Genomic DNA, 5,916 nt, shown 5'->3' with positions numbered 1-5,916 from the left:
CACCGGCCACCCCTCGCCCTGCCGCTGCGCCCAGAAGCACCGACGCGTCTTCCTCGTCCTCTCCATCGAGCTACATGACGCCGGAGGCCCTGCTTCATCGCCACCATCGTCGTCTTCGGCCTCGGCCGCCATGGATCGCTGCCGTCAAACTCGCGGCAACCAAAGCCTCACCAAGCCCATTGAGCTGCTATGCGAGTCTGCCGTGAGCCCCATTTCCTCTCCCCTCTTCTCTCAAGCTTGCGCTCGTCCCCTAGCTCCATTTCCCACCGCGGCCGAGAGCTTCTCACCATCGGCAATGCTGTAGCTGTGGCCACAGCCGTGCAAGCTCAAAACGGAGCGCCTCACTGTGCTCAGGAAGCCCCTAGGAGCCTAACGCATACACACACCGCCGCCCGAACTCCGGCCACCGCCGCGAGCTTTGTTCCGGCAAGCTCGGGCCGTCTCAGGCCGTCCCGATCGCACAGAAAGACGTGGGGCACTCCCAGATTCACGTAGCATGCCTCTGCCGTCGTTTTGGTCGCCGGAGCGCGAAACCCGTGCTGCACCGCCACGTCTGGCCTTGCCGATGACTCAACGCTGACGGGTTTGACCCTGCTGACCCGGGTTTAACCCTGTTTGACCTCTCTTGGGTCGCCGACAAGTGGGCCCAGTGTAACGCCCACGATGCGGCTATATCTCCCACATGTCGAAGCATGACTTAGAGGCATAGCCGCAATGTAAGCAATGTCGCAAGTGAGGTAATCTTCACAGCAACCCATGTAATGAATAAGGGAAAAGAGATACATAGTTGGCTTACACTCACCACGTCACACAATAGCATAAATATCATTACAATCATCCCGATACAATAAAGGTCCGACTACAGAACCAAAATAAAGAAAAACCCCAAATGCGACAAAGTCCCCGATCGCCCCAACTGGGCACCACTACTGATCAACTAGAAATGGAACAACATAACGTACACAAACTCCGTTGAGCTTCTCCTTGAGCTCGTATGCGTCACCTGCACGATATCATCGGCACCTGCAACTGGTTTTGGAAGTATCTGTGAGTCACAGGGACTCAACAATCTCACACCCTCGCGATCAAGACTATTTAAGCTTATAGGTAGGGAAAAGGTATGAGGTGGAGCTGCAGCAAGCACTAGCATGTATGGTGGCTAACTTACACAAATGAGAGCAAGAAGAGAAGGGAAAGAACGTTTGAGAATCTATGATCAAGAAGTGATCCTAGAATAACCTACGTTCAAGCATAACTCCAACACCGTGTTCACTTCCCGGACTCCGCCGAGAAGAGACCATCACGGCTACACACGCGGTTGATGCATTTTAATTAGATTAAGTGTCAAGTTCTCTACAACCGGACATTAACAAATTCCCATCTGCCCATAACCATGGCTTCTGAAAGTTCAAAACCCTGCAGGGGTGTCCCAACTTAGCCCATCACAAGCTCTCACGATCAATGAAGGATATTCCTTCTCCCAAGACAATCCGATCAGACTCGGAATCCCGGTTACAAGACATCTCGACAATGGTAAAACTAAACCAGCAAAGCCGCTCGATGCGCCGACATCCTGATAGGAGCTGCACATATCTCGTTCTCAGGGCAACACCGGATTGTCCTGACTTCCGGTAGGCCAGCCCAGAGTTGCCCCTGGTGGCCACCGGCGGTCGATAGGTTCGGACCAACACTTAGACAATCACTGGCCCGGGGGAGGTTAAATAAAGATGACCCTTGAGTCTGCAGAACCCAAGGGAAGGTGGTAGGTTGTTAGTGCAAATGGTAAAACCAAGGTTGGGCCTTGCTGGAGGAGTTTTATTCAAGGTGAACTGTCAAGGGGTTCCCATAATACCCAACCGTGTAAGGAACGCAAAATCAAGGAACATAACACCGGTATGACGGAAGCTAGGGTGGCAAGAGTGGAACAAAACACCAGGCATAAGGCCGAGCCTTCCACCCATTACCAAGTATATAGATGCATTAATTAAATAAGAGATATTGTGATATCCCAACAGATAAACATGTTCCAACAAGGAACAACTCCAATCTTCACCTGCAACTAGCAACGCTATAAGAGGGGATGAGCAAAGCGATAACATAGCCAAACAACGGTTTGCTAGGACAAGGTTGGTTAGAGGCTTGGCTTAGCAATACGGGAGGCATGATATAGCAAGTGGTAGGTATCGCAGCATAGGCATAGCGAAAGAGCGAGCATCTAGCAAGCAAAGATAGAAGTGATTTCGAGGGTATGATCATCTTGCCTGAGATCCCGCAAGGAAGAAGAACGAGTCCATGAAGAAGACAAACGGACGTAGTCGAACGGATCCTCACAAACGCGACATTAACGGAACCAACCCGAAGAAGCAACACTAGAAAGAAACAAACCACATAGTAAACAACCACCACATGAACATGGCATGATGCACAATCAAGTATGATGCATGTCCGGTTTAATGAAGCATGGCATGGCAAAGTTCACAAGCAATCCTACGAATTAAGTGGAGCTCAATATGCAACTCCGTTGCATATTGACGGAGCACCACATCAATTATTTAGTTCACTCTCGGTTAGGTACTCAACAATATTAAATATTGGTTAACATGGCAAGAGGTGAAGCATAACAAAACTATACCATTTAAACAATTGAAATGGGGCCAGATATAACAAACAACAAATCCTGTAAATCCCCATATGCATTAGCAATTTGGTGCAACAACAAAGTTAAACATTTAAATGTTATTATCATGATGCGGAGGACATGTTCAAGATTATGCAATTTTAATGAAAATGTTGATAAGAGCATTATGAAGCATTTTGTCATCGCGGCGGAAACGAAAAGGGGTGCCACGGCAACGATAACGGTAATGGTGCCATGGCAACGTTCCGGTCCCTGTACTTGATTGAGATACCGATGCAAAGGGGAAATGTGCGGATGCGTGCAAAAGATGGTGGGACGCTCCCGGATACCGGGTTCCCACGGGTTAGTGGCATGGAAACGAGTGACAATACAGACATGGTGCAGACAAAGGGGGCATCTCATCCAACATGCATTCATTCGTTCACGGGTGTCGTCTCGGGGTTATACATTCGAGGCTGGACTTTTCGGAACAGATCCAGTTCGTAGCGGAAGTAGACGTTCTCGCCACATTCGTAGATGTCGGGGTCATGGCGGGGAACTTGACATCCATGGGGTCGACGGTAGTTGTTCTATGCATCGGCGTCAAGGTACTTGTCGTTCTTAGCGAATCCAAAGACGGCGGTAGTTGTACACATGTTGTCGGGGAACTTGTCAGTCCGGTCTTGGCGACGGTACTTGTGCATGAATCATAAACGTTCTTGGGTCATCGTTAAAGGAGCTTAGCGGATTTGAATCCCTTCGAGGTTGTCGTGGTACTTGGGGTCTTTAGACTTGCCAGTCTCGACGAAACGGAGGGGTACTTGACGATCGACGGACGTCCTGATACTTGGGGTAGTGGTACTTGACGCATCGTCATGGTACTTGTCAAAATTCTTCGAGAAAATATTTGACGGTCTGGGTATGGTTCTTCGCGTATCGTTCTTGCTGATCCAAAACCAAGCGAGACAAAAGGGCCTCTGGCCGGAAGCGGACAAGGCAAGGCGGTGCGCGAGCAGCGATGGAAACGGGCACGGGGCTCGAGGTGAAACCGTCGACGAACAGAGGTGCAACGATGACCATAGCAAGCGGCACCACAAGTCGTTGAGCAGAGGAGGTGAGGGTGCAGGAGGGAGCTGCTGCTGTTCGTCCCGGCGCTTGACAGGAGGACGCATGCGGGACTTGGCGGCGGGGCCTCGGCAGCAGGGAGGCACGACCATGGCGGGGCTCGAGCTCCTGGCGACAGGGCTGACATGGATGAGACGGAGGACATGGCGGAGAAGAGTTGTGGCCTCGGCTGCTCGTGGAGGACGGTGGCTCGCCGGTGACGAGGACAAACAGGGGCGCCGGACCGCTGGCAGCAGAGGGGCGAGGCGAGCGACGGCCTCCTGCTGGTCGCGGACGGCGGCGTGCAGAAGAGCAGCAGCCGCAGGGCACGGTTGCGGTTGTGTGGCGGCACAGCAGCGGGCCAGGGGTGGCGCTGGGAGGACGGCGCTGTCGAGGGAGTCCAGGGAGTGAGGGAGAGGGGTGGCGCCAGAGAAGGACGAAGGGGAGAGATGGGGATCGGGAGATGGCGTTCTGGCGGCGCGAGGGGGAGACGAGGGAGAGTGGGGGTCGAGGGAAGGAGACACAAGGGTTACAGTAGGGCACGGCTGGGCCTTAGAGATGGATGGGCCGCGGGAAACCTTGGGCCAAATGGCCAGCGTGGTGGAGGTCTACTGGTTGGCCGGCCTGGGCCTTAGGGAGGAAAAATGGGGAAGCAGGCCGGCCTGGCGCTGAGGCCCAAGTGGCCAACTGGACCTCTCTCTCCCCTCATAATTCTTTAGCAGAAAAACATTGGTGAATAAAAAAGAAGAGAGGGTTAGGAAAAGAATTGGAGCATGGGGTTAATTTTTTTCACACTCAGAAAAATATGCTTGTTCCGAGAAAACTAGAAAAAGGCCAGATCGAACGATAAGAATTCAAACTCATTTCAATTTAATTCGAATGGGTTTGAACTAGGACAATGTTTTTGGAGTGACCAAAAATGTTGAAATTTTAGGTGGAGCTCCGGAAAATGACGGAAGGGTATAAGGCAAGGTTAGAGAGTCAACACTTGAAGAAGAAAAGGCCAAGGTAATTATTTTGCACGTGTGTTATGATGATTTCAAATTAATGGAATATTTAATATAGCTCCCTAAAATATTGGGAGGATATGTTATATAGAGAAATCACCATGTGAGTTCCCTCGATTGAAATGGACCGAAGATCCATGCAATTTATTTAGTTGAGTTAAGAAAAAGAAATGACATGATGGCATGATGCAATACACATGATGCAAAGACGAAACAAATCACACAACGAAACCCGAAAACCCAGGAAGGCATTTGAAGCTCTGGTCTTGGGGCGTTACAACACTCCAGCACTACGATAGGATCTCGTCCTGAGATCTAGGATGGCACCGAAGGGAAAACGGAAGAGAAAGAGAAGAGGTAAAACTAAGTTGCTTCTTTGACAAACGAGTGAAACCAAAGAACCTTGAGAGGTTGAACAAATTGAAAGAAAGAAAACAATGGATTAACAAAGTTGAAAACACTCTGTTAGAAAAGAGGAACAAGGGAGAACAAATTCGGACAGCACTCCGGTTGAAAAGAGAGGAAAAACTTGATAAGATGATATAGCTAGAATGAAAACACGACACTCCGGTTAAATGGATAAGCAAAAGGAAAGAACATGATCCTCAAAATTCGAGATGAAGAGTGAAGAGAGCAACATCACAAAACCTTCGGAAGAAAGAATAGAAGATAGATCATTGGAATGAAAGAATGGAGAAGAAAATGCCAACTTCTGCCACAATTGAGCTTGGAAAGCACCCTTCCAAGAAGGTTATCACGGAGTTGTTGGAAAACCACAACGAAAAGAATAAGCTTGTAGTGGGCTTATGGAAAACATCTCAAAACTTAAGGTGAAATTCTGCCACTAACGAAAACAAGATTGGATTGATATCAATAAGGAGACGAGAAACTTATTTTACCGGAAGGATAAATGAAGAACTTGGGTCATTTAAGAGCACCATAGATAGCAACAATCCTTAGGGAAGGCTTTAGGTGAAATATAACCCAAGATAATTTCAATGAAGAGTTTGGTGGATTTAAAATATCCCATTCTTGACAACATGTGAATCATGAAACACGAAGGAAATTATCAAGAATGACATAACACCACCTCAAAACATAAGGGAGAACAATTGCACTCCGGATTGCAAGATGAAGAAAGCTTGAGCTCCTCTAAAAAGAATCTCAGTGAACACTTCAAGAAGGAAT

This window comes from Triticum dicoccoides, chromosome 4A (assembly GCF_002162155.2).
Source record: "Triticum dicoccoides isolate Atlit2015 ecotype Zavitan chromosome 4A, WEW_v2.0, whole genome shotgun sequence".
NCBI classification, from domain to species: Eukaryota; Viridiplantae; Streptophyta; class Magnoliopsida; order Poales; family Poaceae; genus Triticum; species Triticum dicoccoides.
This window is presented reverse-complemented; position numbering follows the sequence as displayed.